This window comes from Oncorhynchus clarkii, chromosome 31, assembly GCF_045791955.1.
Source record: "Oncorhynchus clarkii lewisi isolate Uvic-CL-2024 chromosome 31, UVic_Ocla_1.0, whole genome shotgun sequence".
NCBI classification, from domain to species: Eukaryota; Metazoa; Chordata; class Actinopteri; order Salmoniformes; family Salmonidae; genus Oncorhynchus; species Oncorhynchus clarkii.
In genome coordinates this window covers 38114333-38129560 of record NC_092177.1, presented here as the reverse complement: position 1 = coordinate 38129560, position 15228 = coordinate 38114333, and the positions used below count along the sequence as shown (strand labels likewise).

The 15228-nt window shown below is 38.3% G+C and overlaps 17 non-coding genes across 17 annotated transcripts; all 17 read left to right on the top strand.

Moving 5' to 3' along the window:
• Window positions 1–519: 519 nt before the first annotated feature.
• trnac-gca (transfer RNA cysteine (anticodon GCA)) lies at window positions 520–591 on the top strand. The gene has a single exon. It is a non-coding gene; the product is annotated as a tRNA-Cys (tRNA).
• A 700-nt stretch (window positions 592–1291) lies between these two features.
• Window positions 1292–1363, top strand: trnac-gca (transfer RNA cysteine (anticodon GCA)). Its single transcript has one exon. It is a non-coding gene; the product is annotated as a tRNA-Cys (tRNA).
• A 1470-nt stretch (window positions 1364–2833) lies between these two features.
• trnac-gca (transfer RNA cysteine (anticodon GCA)) lies at window positions 2834–2905 on the top strand. The gene has a single exon. It is a non-coding gene; the product is annotated as a tRNA-Cys (tRNA).
• Window positions 2906–3326: 421 nt separating this feature from the next.
• trnac-gca (transfer RNA cysteine (anticodon GCA)) lies at window positions 3327–3398 on the top strand. The gene has a single exon. It is a non-coding gene; the product is annotated as a tRNA-Cys (tRNA).
• An 820-nt stretch (window positions 3399–4218) lies between these two features.
• trnac-gca (transfer RNA cysteine (anticodon GCA)) lies at window positions 4219–4290 on the top strand. Its single transcript has one exon. It is a non-coding gene; the product is annotated as a tRNA-Cys (tRNA).
• Window positions 4291–4689: 399 nt separating this feature from the next.
• Window positions 4690–4761, top strand: trnac-gca (transfer RNA cysteine (anticodon GCA)). The gene has a single exon. It is a non-coding gene; the product is annotated as a tRNA-Cys (tRNA).
• Window positions 4762–5696: 935 nt separating this feature from the next.
• Window positions 5697–5768, top strand: trnac-gca (transfer RNA cysteine (anticodon GCA)). Its single transcript has one exon. It is a non-coding gene; the product is annotated as a tRNA-Cys (tRNA).
• A 400-nt stretch (window positions 5769–6168) lies between these two features.
• On the top strand, window positions 6169–6240 carry trnac-gca (transfer RNA cysteine (anticodon GCA)). Its single transcript has one exon. It is a non-coding gene; the product is annotated as a tRNA-Cys (tRNA).
• A 1142-nt stretch (window positions 6241–7382) lies between these two features.
• On the top strand, window positions 7383–7454 carry trnac-gca (transfer RNA cysteine (anticodon GCA)). The gene has a single exon. It is a non-coding gene; the product is annotated as a tRNA-Cys (tRNA).
• Window positions 7455–8273: 819 nt separating this feature from the next.
• trnac-gca (transfer RNA cysteine (anticodon GCA)) lies at window positions 8274–8345 on the top strand. The gene has a single exon. It is a non-coding gene; the product is annotated as a tRNA-Cys (tRNA).
• A 701-nt stretch (window positions 8346–9046) lies between these two features.
• trnac-gca (transfer RNA cysteine (anticodon GCA)) lies at window positions 9047–9118 on the top strand. Its single transcript has one exon. It is a non-coding gene; the product is annotated as a tRNA-Cys (tRNA).
• A 400-nt stretch (window positions 9119–9518) lies between these two features.
• On the top strand, window positions 9519–9590 carry trnac-gca (transfer RNA cysteine (anticodon GCA)). The gene has a single exon. It is a non-coding gene; the product is annotated as a tRNA-Cys (tRNA).
• A 935-nt stretch (window positions 9591–10525) lies between these two features.
• On the top strand, window positions 10526–10597 carry trnac-gca (transfer RNA cysteine (anticodon GCA)). Its single transcript has one exon. It is a non-coding gene; the product is annotated as a tRNA-Cys (tRNA).
• A 679-nt stretch (window positions 10598–11276) lies between these two features.
• trnac-gca (transfer RNA cysteine (anticodon GCA)) lies at window positions 11277–11348 on the top strand. The gene has a single exon. It is a non-coding gene; the product is annotated as a tRNA-Cys (tRNA).
• Window positions 11349–12027: 679 nt separating this feature from the next.
• On the top strand, window positions 12028–12099 carry trnac-gca (transfer RNA cysteine (anticodon GCA)). Its single transcript has one exon. It is a non-coding gene; the product is annotated as a tRNA-Cys (tRNA).
• Window positions 12100–13332: 1233 nt separating this feature from the next.
• trnac-gca (transfer RNA cysteine (anticodon GCA)) lies at window positions 13333–13404 on the top strand. The gene has a single exon. It is a non-coding gene; the product is annotated as a tRNA-Cys (tRNA).
• Window positions 13405–14083: 679 nt separating this feature from the next.
• On the top strand, window positions 14084–14155 carry trnac-gca (transfer RNA cysteine (anticodon GCA)). The gene has a single exon. It is a non-coding gene; the product is annotated as a tRNA-Cys (tRNA).
• The last annotated feature ends 1073 nt before the right edge of the window (window positions 14156–15228 follow it).

The following is a 15228-nucleotide window of genomic DNA, read 5'->3' as shown; positions in this document are numbered from 1 at the left end:
GCTCTGCAAAAATGTCCCTCGTAAGATGGTTTTTCTCTGTCAGACAGTTCCTAACAGAGGTGGAAGTGCAATAGACTTCAGATCAATAGGTCTCAGATTGTAATTTTTTGTCAACTTGGAATCAAACACTTTATGGGTACGTTTTCAAAGAGAGAGTTTTCTTCATTAGGTTATGTTGATCACAAGCTAAAATCTCCCTTATTAGACCATTTCTCAGGATCAAATCCTGGCACCCCCTTGAAATCAAGTACTTTCTAAGTGTATCTTGAGAGAGGGAGTGCTCTGCAAAAATGTCCCTCATTAGATGGTTTTTCTCTGTCAGACAGTTCCTAACAGAGGTGGAAGTGCAACAGACTTCAGATAAATAGGTCTCAGATTGTAATATATTTGTCATCTTGAAATCAAATACTTTATGGGTATGTTTTCAGAGAGAGAGTGTTCTTCATTAGTTTTTGTTGATCTCCAGCTATAATGTCCCATATTAGACAATTTTTCCGCCTTTAGACAGTTTCTAGCAGAGGGGGTATAGCTCAGTGGTAGAGCATTTGACTGCAGATCAAGAGGTCCCAGGTTCAAATCCTGATGCCCCCTTTAAATCAAGTGCTTTCAAAGAGTTGTTTGAGGGTCGAGGACTGTTTTTTCAAATATGTTACTCAGGGAAAATTGTCCCTTATTAGACAATTTCTCACGTTCAAATCCTGGCACCCCCTTGAAATCAAGTTCTTTCTAAGTGTATCTTGAGAGAGGGAGTGCTCCTTTTTTGGTTATGTTACTCAGTCTAAAATGTCCCTCATTCAATGTTTTTTCTCTGTCAGACAGTTCCTAACAGAGGTGGAAGTGCAATAGACTTCAGATCAATAGGTCTCAGATTGTAATTTTTTGTCAACTTGGAATCAAACACTTTATGGGTACGTTTTCAAAGAGAGAGTTTTCTTCATTAGGTTATGTTGATCACAAGCTAAAATCTCCCTTATTAGACCATTTCTCAGGATCAAATCCTGGCACCCCCTTGAAATCAAGTACTTTCTAAGTGTATCTTGAGAGAGGGAGTGCTCTGCAAAAATGTCCCTCATTAGATGGTTTTTCTCTGTCAGACAGTTCCTAACAGAGGTGGAAGTGCAACAGACTTCAGATAAATAGGTCTCAGATTGTAATATATTTGTCATCTTGAAATCAAATACTTTATGGGTATGTTTTCAGAGAGAGAGTGTTCTTCATTAGTTTTTGTTGATCTCCAGCTATAATGTCCCATATTAGACAATTTTTCGGCCTTTAGACAGTTTTTAGCAGAGGGGGTATAGCTCAGTGGTAGAGCATTTGACTGCAGATCAAGAGGTCCCAGGTTCAAATCCTGATGCCCCCTTTAAATCAAGTGCTTTCAAAGAGTTGTTTGAGGGTCAAGGACTGTTTTTTCAAATATGTTACTCAGGGAAAATTGTCCCTTATTAGACAATTTCTCAAGTTCAAATCCTGGCACCCCTTTGAAATCAAGTTCTTTCTAAGTGTATCTTGAGAGAGGGAGTGCTCCTTTTTTGGTTATGTTACTCAGTCTAAAATGTCCCTCATTCAATGTTTTTTCTCTGTCAGACAGTTCCTAACAGAGGTGGAAGTGCAATAGACTTCAGATCAATAGGTCTCAGATTGTAATTTTTTGTCAACTTGAAATCAAACACTTTATGGGTATGTTTAAAATCTCCCTTATTAGACAATTTCTCAGGATCAAATCCTGGCGCCCACTTGAAATCAAGTACTTTCTCAGTGTATCTTGAGAGAGGGAGTGCTCTGCAAAAATGTCCCTCGTAAGATGGTTTTTCTCTGTCAGACAGTTCCTAACAGAGGTGGAAGTGCAATAGACTTCAGATCAATAGGTCTCAGATTGTAATTTTTTGTCAACTTGGAATCAAACACTTTATGGGTACGTTTTCAAAGAGAGAGTTTTCTTCATTAGGTTATGTTGATCACAAGCTAAAATCTCCCTTATTAGACAACTTCTCACGTTCAAATCCTGGCACCCCCTTGAAATCAAGTTCTTTCTAAGTGTATCTTGAGAGAGGGAGTGCTCCTTTTTTGGTTATGTTACTCAGTCTAAAATGTCCCTCATTCAATGTTTTTTCTCTGTCAGACAGTTCCTAACAGAGGTGGAAGTGCAATAGACTTCAGATCAATAGGTCTCAGATTGTAATTTTTTGTCAACTTGAAATCAAACACTTTATGGGTATGTTTAAAATCTCCCTTATTAGACAATTTCTCAGGATCAAATCCTGGCGCCCCCTTGAAATCAAGTACTTTCTCAGTGTATCTTGAGAGAGGGAGTGCTCTGCAAAAATGTCCCTCGTAAGATGGTTTTTCTCTGTCAGACAGTTCCTAACAGAGGTGGAAGTGCAATAGACTTCAGATCAATAGGTCTCAGATTGTAATTTTTTGTCAACTTGGAATCAAACACTTTATGGGTACGTTTTCAAAGAGAGAGTTTTCTTCATTAGGTTATGTTGATCACAAGCTAAAATCTCCCTTATTAGACCATTTCTCAGGATCAAATCCTGGCACCCCCTTGAAATCAAGTACTTTCTAAGTGTATCTTGAGAGAGGGAGTGCTCTGCAAAAATGTCCCTCATTAGATGGTTTTTCTCTGTCAGACAGTTCCTAACAGAGGTGGAAGTGCAACAGACTTCAGATAAATAGGTCTCAGATTGTAATATATTTGTCATCTTGAAATCAAATACTTTATGGGTATGTTTTCAGAGAGAGAGTGTTCTTCATTAGTTTTTGTTGATCTCCAGCTATAATGTCCCATATTAGACAATTTTTCGGCCTTTAGACAGCTTTTAACAGAGGGGGTATAGCTCAGTGGTAGAGCATTTGACTGCAGATCAAGAGGTCCCAGGTTCAAATCCTGATTCCCCCTTTAAATCAAGTGCTTTCAAAGAGTTGTTTGAGGGTCGAGGACTGTTTTTTCAAATATGTTACTCAGGGAAAATTGTCCCTTATTAGACAATTTCTCACGTTCAAATCCTGGCACCCCCTTGAAATCAAGTTCTTTCTAAGTGTATCTTGAGAGAGGGAGTGCTCCTTTTTTGGTTATGTTACTCAGTCTAAAATGTCCCTCATTCAATGTTTTTTCTCTGTCAGACAGTTCCTAACAGAGGTGGAAGTGCAACAGACTTCAGATAAATAGGTCTCAGATTGTAATATATTTGTCATCTTGAAATCAAATACTTTATGGGTATGTTTTCAGAGAGAGAGTGTTCTTCATTTGTTTTTGTTGATCTCCAGCTATAATGTCCCTTATTTGACAATTTTTCCACCTTTAGACAGTTTCTAGCAGAGGGGGTATAGCTCAGTGGTAGAGCATTTGACTGCAGATCAAGAGGTCCCAGTTTCAATTCCTGATGCCCCCTTAAAATCAAGTGCTTTCTAAGAGTATTTTGAGGGTATAGGACTTTTTTTCAGAATATGTTACTCAGGCAAAATTGTCCCTTATTAGACAATTTCTCAAGTTCAAATCCTGTCACCCCCTTTAAATCAAGTACTTTCTAAGTGTATTTTCAGGGTAGAGGACTCTTTTTTTTAATATGTTACTCAGGGAAAATTGTCCCTTATTAGACAATTTCTCACGTTCAAATCCTGGCACCCCCTTGAAATCAAGTACTTTCTAAGTGTATCTTGAGAGAGGGAGTGCTCCTTTTTTGGTTATGTTACTCAGTCTAAAATGTCCCTCATTCAATGTTTTTTCTCTGTCAGACAGTTCCTAACAGAGGTGGAAGTGCAATAGACTTCAGATCAATAGGTCTCAGATTGTAATTTTTTTGTCAACTTGAAATCAAACACTTTATGGGTATGTTTTCAAAGAGAGAGTTTTCTTTATTAGGTTATGTTGATCACAAGCTAAAATCTCCCTTATTAGACAATTTCTCAGGATCAAATCCTGGCGCCACCTTGAAATCAAGTACTTTCTCTGTGTTTCTTGAGAGAGGGAGTGCTCTGCAAAAATGTCCCTCATTAGATGTTTTTTCTCTGTCAGACAGTTCCTAACAGAGGTGGAAGTGCAACAGACTTCAGATAAATAGGTCTCAGATTGTAATATATTTGTCATCTTGAAATCAAATACTTTATGGGTATGTTTTCAGAGAGAGAGTGTTCTTCATTAGTTTTTGTTGATCTCCAGCTATAATGTCCCATATTAGACAATTTTTCCGCCTTTAGACAGTTTCTAGCAGAGGGGGTATAGCTCAGTGGTAGAGCATTTGACTGCAGATCAAGAGGTCCCAGGTTCAAGTCCTGATGCCCCCTTTAAATCAAGTGCTTTCAAAGAGTTGTTTGAGGGTCGAGCACTGTTTTTTCAAATATGTTACTCAGGGAAAATTGTACCTTATTAGACAATTTCTCACGTTCAAATCCTGGCACCCCCTTGAAATCAAGTTCTTTCTAAGTGTATCTTGAGAGAGGGAGTGCTCTGCAAAAATGTCCCTCATTAGATGTTTTTTCTCTGTCAGACAGTTCCTAACAGAGGTGGAAGTGCAACAGACTTCAGATAAATAGGTCTCAGATTGTAATATATTTGTCATCTTGAAATCAAATACTTTATGGGTATGTTTTCAGAGAGAGAGTGTTCTTCATTAGTTTTTGTTGATCTCCAGCTATAATGTCCCTTATTAGACAATTTTTCAGCCTTTAGACAGTTTCTAGCAGAGTGGTATAGCTCAGTGGTAGAGCATTTGACTGCAGATCAAGAGGTCCCAGGTTCAAATCCTGATGCCCCCTTTAAATCAAGTGCTTTCAAAGAGTTGTTTAAGGGTCGAGGACTGTTTTTTCAAATATGTTACTCAGGGAAAATTGTCCCTTATTAGACAATTTCTCACGTTCAAATCCTGGCACCCCCTTGAAATCAAATTCTTTCTAAGTGTATCTTGAGAGAGGGAGTGCTCCTTTTTTGGTTATGTTACTCAGTCTAAAATGTCCCTCATTCAATGTTTTTTCTCTGTCAGACAGTTCCTAACAGAGGTGGAAGTGCAATAGACTTCAGATCAATAGGTCTCAGATTGTAATTTTTTGTCAACTTGAAATCAAACACTTTATGGGTATGTTTAAAATCTCCCTTATTAGACAATTTCTCAGGATCAAATCCTGGCGCCCCCTTGAAATCAAGTACTTTCTCAGTGTATCTTGAGAGAGGGAGTGCTCTGCAAAAATGTCCCTCGTAAGATGGTTTTTCTCTGTCAGACAGTTCCTAACAGAGGTGGAAGTGCAATAGACTTCAGATCAATAGGTCTCAGATTGTAATTTTTTGTCAACTTGAAATCAAACACTTTATGGGTATGTTTTCAAAGAGAGAGTTTTCTTTATTAGGTTATGTTGATCACAAGCTAAAATCTCCCTTATTAGACAATTTCTCAGGATCAAATCCTGGCGCCACCTTGAAATCAAGTACTTTCTCGGTGTTTCTTGAGAGAGGGAGTGCTCTGCAAAAATGTCCCTCATTAGATGTTTTTTCTCTGTCAGACAGTTCCTAACAGAGGTGGAAGTGCAACAGACTTCAGATAAATAGGTCTCAGATTGTAATATATTTGTCATCTTGAAATCAAATACTTTATGGGTATGTTTTCAGAGAGAGAGTGTTCTTCATTAGTTTTTGTTGATCTCCAGCTATAATGTCCCATATTAGACAATTTTTCCGCCTTTAGACAGTTTCTAGCAGAGGGGGTATAGCTCAGTGGTAGAGCATTTGACTGCAGATCAAGAGGTCCCAGGTTCAAGTCCTGATGCCCCCTTTAAATCAAGTGCTTTCAAAGAGTTGTTTCAGGGTCAAGGACTGTTTTTTCAAATATGTTACTCAGGGAAAATTGTACCTTATTAGACAATTTCTCACGTTCAAATCCTGGCACCCCCTTGAAATCAAGTTCTTTCTAAGTGTATCTTGAGAGATGGAGTGCTCTGCAAAAATGTCCCTCATTAGATGTTTTTTCTCTGTCAGACAGTTCCTAACAGAGGTGGAAGTGCAACAGACTTCAGATAAATAGGTCTCAGATTGTAATATATTTGTCATCTTGAAATCAAATACTTTATGGGTATGTTTTCAGAGAGAGAGTGTTCTTCATTAGTTTTTGTTGATCTCCATCTATAATGTCCCTTATTAGACAATTTTTCAGCCTTTAGACAGTTTCTAGCAGAGGGGGTATAGCTCAGTGGTAGAGCATTTGACTGCAGATCAAGAGGTCCCAGATTCAAATCCTGATGCCCCCTTTAAATCAAGTGCTTTCAAAGAGTTGTTTAAGGGTCGAGGACTGTTTTTTAAAATATGTTACTCAGGGAAAATTGTCCCTTATTAGACAATTTCTCACGTTCAAATCCTGGCGCCCCCTTGAAATCAAGTACTTTCTCAGTGTATCTTGAGAGAGGGAGTGCTCTGCAAAAATGTCCCTCGTAAGATGGTTTTCCTCTGTCAGACAGTTCCTAACAGAGGTGGAAGTGCAATAGACTTCAGATCAATAGGTCTCAGATTGTAATTTATTGTCAACTTGGAATCAAACACTTTATGGGTACGTTTTCAAAGAGAGTGTTTTCTTCATTAGGTTATGTTGATCACAAGCTAAAATCTCCCTTATTAGACCATTTCTCAGGATCAAATCCTGGCACCCCCTTGAAATCAAGTACTTTCTAAGTGTATCTTGAGAGAGGGAGTGCTCTGCAAAAATGTCCCTCATTAGATGGTTTTTCTCTGTCAGACAGTTCCTAACAGAGGTGGAAGTGCAACAGACTTCAGATAAATAGGTCTCAGATTGTAATATATTTGTCATCTTGAAATCAAATACTTTATGGGTATGTTTTCAGAGAGAGAGTGTTCTTCATTAGCTTTTGTTGATCTCCAGCTATAATGTCCCATATTAGACAATTTTTCCGCCTTTAGACAGTTTCTAGCAGAGGGGGTATAGCTCAGTGGTAGAGCATTTGACTGCAGATCAAGAGGTCCCAGGTTCAACTCCCCCTTTAAATCAAGTGCTTTCAAAGAGTTGTTTGAGGGTCGAGGACTGTTTTTTCAAATATGTTACTCAGGGAAAATTGTCCCTTATTAGACAATTTCTCACGTTCAAATCCTGACACCCCCTTGAAATCAAGTTCTTTCTAAGTGTATCTTGAGAGAGGGAGTGCTCTGCAAAAATGTCCCTCATTAGATGGTTTTTCTCTGTCAGACAGTTCCTAACAGAGGTGGAAGTGCAACAGACTTCAGATAAATAGGTCTCAGATTGTAATATATTTGTCATCTTGAAATCAAATACTTTATGGGTATGTTTTCAGAGAGAGTGTTCTTCATTAGTTTTTGTTGATCTCCAGCTATAATGTCCCATATTAGACAATTTTTCCGCCTTTAGACAGTTTCTAGCAGAGGGGGTATAGCTCAGTGGTAGAGCATTTGACTGCAGATCAAGAGGTCCCAGGTTCAAATCCTGATGCCCCCTTTAAATCAAGTGCTTTCAAAGAGTTGTTTGAGGGTCGAGGACTGTTTTTTCAAATATGTTACTCAGGGAAAATTGTCCCTTATTAGACAATTTCTCACGTTCAAATCCTGGCACCCCCTTTAAATCAAGTACTTTCTAAGTGTATTTTGAGGGTAGAGGACTCTTTTTTTGAATATGTTACTCAGGGAAAATTGTCCCTTATTAGACAATTTCTCACGTTCAAATCCTGGCACCCCCTTGAAATCAAGTACTTTCTAAGTGTATCTTGAGAGAGGGAGTGCTCTTTTTTTGGTTATGTTACTCAGTCTAAAATGTCCCTCATTCAATGTTTTTTCTCTGTCAGACAGTTCCTAACAGAGGTGGAAGTGCAATAGACTTCAGATCAATAGGTCTCAGATTATAATTTTTTGTCAACTTGAAATCAAACACTTTATGGGTATGTTTTCAAAGAGACAGTTTTCTTTATTAGGTTATGTTGATCACAAGCTAAAATCTCCCTTATTAGACAATTTCTCAGGATCAAATCCTGGCGCCTCCTTGAAATCAAGTACTTTCTAAGTGTTTCTTGAGAGAGGAAGTGCTCTGCTAAAATGTCCCTCATTAGATGGTTTTTCTCTGTCAGACAGTTCCTAACAGAGGTGGAAGTGCAACAGACTTCAGATAAATAGGTCTCAGATTGTAATATATTTGTCATCTTGAAATCAAATACTTTATGGGTATGTTTTCAGAGAGAGAGTGTTCTTCATTAGTTTTTGTTGATCTCCAGCTATAATGTCCCTTATTAGACAATTTTTCAGCCTTTAGACAGTTTCTAGCAGAGGGGGTATAGCTCAGTGGTAGAGCATTTGGCTGCAGATCAAGAGGTCCCAGGTTCAAATCCTGATGCCCCCTTTAAATCAAGTGCTTTCAAAGAGTTGTTTGAGGGTCGAGGACTGTTTTTTCAAATATGTTACTCAGGGAAAATTGTACCTTATTAGACAATTTCTCACGTTCAAATCCTGGCACCCCCTTGAAATCAAGTTCTTTCTAAGTGTATCTTGAGAGAGGGAGTGCTCCTTTTTTGGTTATGTTACTCAGTCTAAAATGTCCCTCATTCAATGTTTTTTCTCTGTCAGACAGTTCCTAACAGAGGTGGAAGTGCAATAGACTTCAGATCAATAGGTCTCAGATTGTAATTTTTTTGTCAACTTGAAATCAAACACTTTATGGGTATGTTTTCAAACAGAGAGTTTTCTTTATTAGGTTATGTTGATCACAAGCTAAAATCTCCCTTATTAGACAATTTCTCAGGATCAAATCCTGGCGCAACCTTGAAATCAAGTACTTTCTCTGTGTTTCTTGAGAGAGGGAGTGCTCTGCAAAAATGTCCCTCATTAGATGTTTTTTCTCTGTCAGACAGTTCCTAACAGAGGTGGAAGTGCAACAGACTTCAGATAAATAGGTCTCAGATTGTAGTATATTTGTCATCTTGAAATCAAATACTTTATGGGTATGTTTTCAGAGAGAGAGTGTTCTTCATTAGTTTTTGTTGATCTCCAGCTATAATGTCCCATATTAGACAATTTTTCCGCCTTTAGACAGTTTCTAGCAGAGGGGGTATAGCTCAGTGGTAGAGCATTTGACTGCAGATCAAGAGGTCCCAGGTTCAAGTCCTGATGCCCCCTTTAAATCAAGTGCTTTCAAAGAGTTGTTTCAGGGTCAAGGACTGTTTTTTCAAATATGTTACTCAGGGAAAATTGTACCTTATTAGACAATTTCTCACGTTCAAATCCTGGCACCCCCTTGAAATCAAGTTCTTTCTAAGTGTATCTTGAGAGAGGGAGTGCTCTGCAAAAATGTCCCTCATTAGATGTTTTTTCTCTGTCAGACAGTTCCTAACAGAGGTGGAAGTGCAACAGACTTCAGATAAATAGGTCTCAGATTGTAATATATTTGTCATCTTGAAATCAAATACTTTATGGGTATGTTTTCAGAGAGAGAGTGTTCTTCATTAGTTTTTGTTGATCTCCATCTATAATGTCCCTTATTAGACAATTTTTCAGCCTTTAGACAGTTTCTAGCAGAGGGGGTATAGCTCAGTGGTAGAGCATTTGACTGCAGATCAAGAGGTCCCAGATTCAAATCCTGATGCCCCCTTTAAATCAAGTGCTTTCAAAGAGTTGTTTAAGGGTCGAGGACTGTTTTTTAAAATATGTTACTCAGGGAAAATTGTCCCTTATTAGACAATTTCTCACGTTCAAATCCTGGCACCCCCTTGAAATCAAGTTCTTTCTAAGTGTATCTTGAGAGAGGGAGTGCTCCTTTTTTGGTTATGTTACTCAGTCTAAAATGTCCCTCATTCAATGTTTTTTCTCTGTCAGACAGTTCCTAACAGAGGTGGAAGTGCAATAGACTTCAGATCAATAGGTCTCAGATTGTAATTTTTTGTCAACTTGAAATCAAACACTTTATGGGTATGTTTAAAATCTCCCTTATTAGACAATTTCTCAGGATCAAATCCTGGCGCCCCCTTGAAATCAAGTACTTTCTCAGTGTATCTTGAGAGAGGGAGTGCTCTGCAAAAATGTCCCTCGTAAGATGGTTTTTCTCTGTCAGACAGTTCCTAACAGAGGTGGAAGTGCAATAGACTTCAGATCAATAGGTCTCAGATTGTAATTTATTGTCAACTTGGAATCAAACACTTTATGGGTACGTTTTCAAAGAGAGTGTTTTCTTCATTAGGTTATGTTGATCACAAGCTAAAATCTCCCTTATTAGACCATTTCTCAGGATCAAATCCTGGCACCCCCTTGAAATCAAGTACTTTCTAAGTGTATCTTGAGAGAGGGAGTGCTCTGCAAAAATGTCCCTCATTAGATGTTTTTTCTCTGTCAGACAGTTCCTAACAGAGGTGGAAGTGCAACAGACTTCAGATAAATAGGTCTCAGATTGTAATATATTTGTCATCTTGAAATCAAATACTTTATGGGTATGTTTTCAGAGAGAGAGTGTTCTTCATTAGCTTTTGTTGATCTCCAGCTATAATGTCCCATATTAGACAATTTTTCCGCCTTTAGACAGTTTCTAGCAGAGGGGGTATAGCTCAGTGGTAGAGCATTTGACTGCAGATCAAGAGGTCCCAGGTTCAAATCCTGATGCCCCCTTTAAATCAAGTGCTTTCAAAGAGTTGTTGGAGGGTCGAGGACTGTTTTTTCAAATATGTTACTCAGGGAAAATTGTACCTTATTAGACAATTTCTCACGTTCAAATCCTGACACCCCCTTGAAATCAAGTTCTTTCTAAGTGTATCTTGAGAGAGGGAGTGCTCTGCAAAAATGTCCCTCATTAGATGTTTTTTCTCTGTCAGACAGTTCCTAACAGAGGTGGAAGTGCAATAGACTTCAGAACAATAGGTCTCAGATTGTAATTTTTTGTCAACTTGGAATCAAACACTTTATGGGTACGTTTTCAAAGAGAGAGTTTTCTTCATTAGGTTATGTTGATCACAAGCTAAAATCTCCCTTATTAGACCATTTCTCAGGATCAAATCCTGGCACCCCCTTGAAATCAAGTAATTTCTATGTGTATCTTGAGAGAGGGAGTGCTCTGCAAAAATGTCCCTCATTAGATGGTTTTTCTCTGTCAGACAGTTCCTAACAGAGGTGGAAGTGCAACAGACTTCAGATAAATAGGTCTCAGATTGTAATATATTTGTCATCTTGAAATCAAATACTTTATGGGTATGTTTTCAGAGAGAGAGTGTTCTTCATTAGTTTTTGTTGATCTCCAGCTATAATGTCCCATATTAGACAATTTTTCCGCCTTTAGACAGTTTCTAGCAGAGGGGGTATAGCTCAGTGGTAGAGCATTTGACTGCAGATCAAGAGGTCCCAGGTTCAAATCCTGATGCCCCCTTTAAATCAAGTGCTTTCAAAGAGTTGTTTGAGGGTCGAGGACCGTTTTTTCAAATATGTTACTCAGGGAAAATTGTACCTTATTAGACAATTTCTCACGTTCAAATCCTGACACCCCCTTGAAATCAAGTTCTTTCTAAGTGTATCTTGAGAGAGGGAGTGCTCTGCAAAAATGTCCCTCATTAGATGTTTTTTCTCTGTCAGACAGTTCCTAACAGAGGTGGAAGTGCAATAGACTTCAGATAAATAGGTCTCAGATTGTAATTTTTTGTCAACTTGGAATCAAACACTTTATGGGTACGTTTTCAAAGAGAGAGTTTTCTTCATTAGGTTATGTTGATCACAAGCTAAAATCTCCCTTATTAGACCATTTCTCAGGATCAAATCCTGGCACCCCCTTGAAATCAAGTACTTTCTATGTGTATCTTGAGAGAGGGAGTGCTCTGCAAAAATGTCCCTCATTAGATGGTTTTTCTCTGTCAGACAGTTCCTAACAGAGGTGGAAGTGCAACAGACTTCAGATAAATAGGTCTCAGATTGTAATATATTTGTCATCTTGAAATCAAATACTTTATGGGTATGTTTTCAGAGAGAGAGTGTTCTTCATTAGTTTTTGTTGATCTCCAGCTATAATGTCCCATATTAGACAATTTTTCCGCCTTTAGACAGTTTCTAGCAGAGGGGGTATAGCTCAGTGGTAGAGCATTTGACTGCAGATCAAGAGGTCCCAGGTTCAAATCCTGATGCCCCCTTTAAATCAAGTGCTTTCAAAGAGTTGTTTGATGGTCGAGGACTGTTTTTTCAAATATGTTACTCAGGGAAAATTGTCCCTTATTAGACAATTTCTCACGTTCAAATCCTGGCACCCCTTTGAAATCAAGTTCTTTCTAAGTGTATCTTGAGAGAGGGTGCTCCTTTTTTGGTCATGTTACTCAGTCTAAAATGTCCCTCATTCAATGTTTTTTCTCTGTCAGACAGTTCCTAACAGAGGTGGAAGTGCAATAGACTTCAGATCAATAGGTCTCAGATTGTAATTTTTTGTCAACTTGAAATCAAACACTTCATGGGTATGTTTAAAATCTCCCTTATTAGACAATTTCTCAGGATCAAATCCTGGCGCCCACTTGAAATCAAGTACTTTCTCAGTGTATCTTGAGAGAGGGAGTGCTCTGCAAAAATGTCCCTCGTAAGATGGTTTTTCTCTGTCAGACAGTTCCTAACAGAGGTGGAAGTGCAATAGACTTTAGATCAATAGGTCTCAGATTGTAATTTTTTGTAAACTTGGAATCAAACACTTTATGGGTACGTTTTCAAAGAGAGAGTTTTCTTCATTAGGTTATGTTGATCACAAGCTAAAATCTCCCTTATTAGACAATTTCTCACGTTCAAATCCTGGCACCCCCTTGAAATCAAGTTCTTTCTAAGTGTATCTTGAGAGAGGGAGTGCTCCTTTTTTGGTTATGTTACTCAGTCTAAAATGTCCCTCATTCAATGGTTTTTCTCTGTCAGACAGTTCCTAACAGAGGTGGAAGTGCAATAGACTTCAGATCAATAGGTCTCAGATTGTAATTTTTTGTCAACTTGGAATCAAACACTTTATGGGTACGTTTTCAAAGAGAGAGTTTTCTTCATTAGGTTATGTTGATCACAAGCTAAAATCTCCCTTATTAGACCATTTCTCAGAATCAAATCCTGGCACCCCCTTGAAATCAAGTAATTTCTATGTGTATCTTGAGAGAGGGAGTGCTCTGCAAAAATGTCCCTCATTAGATGGTTTTTCTCTGTCAGACAGTTCCTAACAGAGGTGGAAGTGCAACAGACTTCAGATAAATAGGTCTCAGATTGTAATATATTTGTCATCTTGAAATCAAATACTTTATGGGTATGTTTTCAGAGAGAGAGTGTTCTTCATTAGTTTTTGTTGATCTCCAGCTATAATGTCCCATATTAGACAATTTTTCCGCCTTTAGACAGTTTCTAGCAGAGGGGGTATAGCTCAGTGGTAGAGCATTTGACTGCAGATCAAGAGGTCCCAGGTTCAAATCCTGATGCCCCCTTTAAATCAAGTGCTTTCAAAGAGTTGTTTGAGGGTCGAGGACCGTTTTTTCAAATATGTTACTCAGGGAAAATTGTACCTTATTAGACAATTTCTCACGTTCAAATCCTGACACCCCCTTGAAATCAAGTTCTTTCTAAGTGTATCTTGAGAGAGGGAGTGCTCTGCAAAAATGTCCCTCATTAGATGTTTTTTCTCTGTCAGACAGTTCCTAACAGAGGTGGAAGTGCAATAGACTTCAGATCAATAGGTCTCAGATTGTAATTTTTTGTCAACTTGGAATCAAACACTTTATGGGTACGTTTTCAAAGAGAGAGTTTTCTTCATTAGGTTATGTTGATCACAAGCTAAAATCTCCCTTATTAGACCATTTCTCAGGATCAAATCCTGGCACCCCCTTGAAATCAAGTACTTTCTATGTGTATCTTGAGAGAGGGAGTGCTCTGCAAAAATGTCCCTCATTAGATGGTTTTTCTCTGTCAGACAGTTCCTAACAGAGGTGGAAGTGCAACAGACTTCAGATAAATAGGTCTCAGATTGTAATATATTTGTCATCTTGAAATCAAATACTTTATGGGTATGTTTTCAGAGAGAGAGTGTTCTTCATTAGTTTTTGTTGATCTCCAGCTATAATGTCCCATATTAGACAATTTTTCCGCCTTTAGACAGTTTCTAGCAGAGGGGGTATAGCTCAGTGGTAGAGCATTTGACTGCAGATCAAGAGGTCCCAGGTTCAAATCCTGATGCCCCCTTTAAATCAAGTGCTTTCAAAGAGTTGTTTGATGGTCGAGGACTGTTTCTTCAAATATGTTACTCAGGGAAAATTGTCCCTTATTAGACAATTTCTCACGTTCAAATCCTGGCACCCCTTTGAAATCAAGTTCTTTCTAAGTGTATCTTGAGAGAGGGTGCTCCTTTTTTGGTTATGTTACTCAGTCTAAAATGTCCCTCATTCAATGTTTTTTCTCTGTCAGACAGTTCCTAACAGAGGTGGAAGTGCAATAGACTTCAGATCAATAGGTCTCAGATTGTAATTTTTTGTCAACTTGAAATCAAACACTTCATGGGTATGTTTAAAATCTCCCTTATTAGACAATTTCTCAGGATCAAATCCTGGCGCCCACTTGAAATCAAGTACTTTCTCAGTGTATCTTGAGAGAGGGAGTGCTCTGCAAAAATGTCCCTCGTAAGATGGTTTTTCTCTGTCAGACAGTTCCTAACAGAGGTGGAAGTGCAATAGACTTTAGATCAATACGTCTCAGATTGTAATTTTTTGTAAACTTGGAATCAAACACTTTATGGGTACGTTTTCAAAGAGAGAGTTTTCTTCATTAGGTTATGTTGATCACAAGCTAAAATCTCCCTTATTAGACAATTTCTCACGTTCAAATCCTGGCACCCCCTTGAAATCAAGTTCTTTCTAAGTGTATCTTGAGAGAGGGAGTGCTCCTTTTTTGGTTATGTTACTCAGTCTAAAATGTCCCTCATTCAATGGTTTTTCTCTGTCAGACAGTTCCTAACAGAGGTGGAAGTGCAATAGACTTCAGATCAATAGGTCTCAGATTGTAATTTTTTGTCAACTTGGAATCAAACACTTTATGGGTATGTTTTCAAAGAGAGAGTTTTCTTCATTAGGTTATGTTGATCACAAGCTAAAATCTCCCTTTTTAGACCATTTCTCAGGATCAAATCCTGGCATCCCCTTGAAATCAAGTACTTTCTAAGTGTATCTTGAGAGAGGGAGTGCTCTGCAAAAATGTCCCTCATTAGATGGTTTTTCTCTGTCAGACAGTTCCTAACAGAGGTGGAAGTGCAACAGACTTCA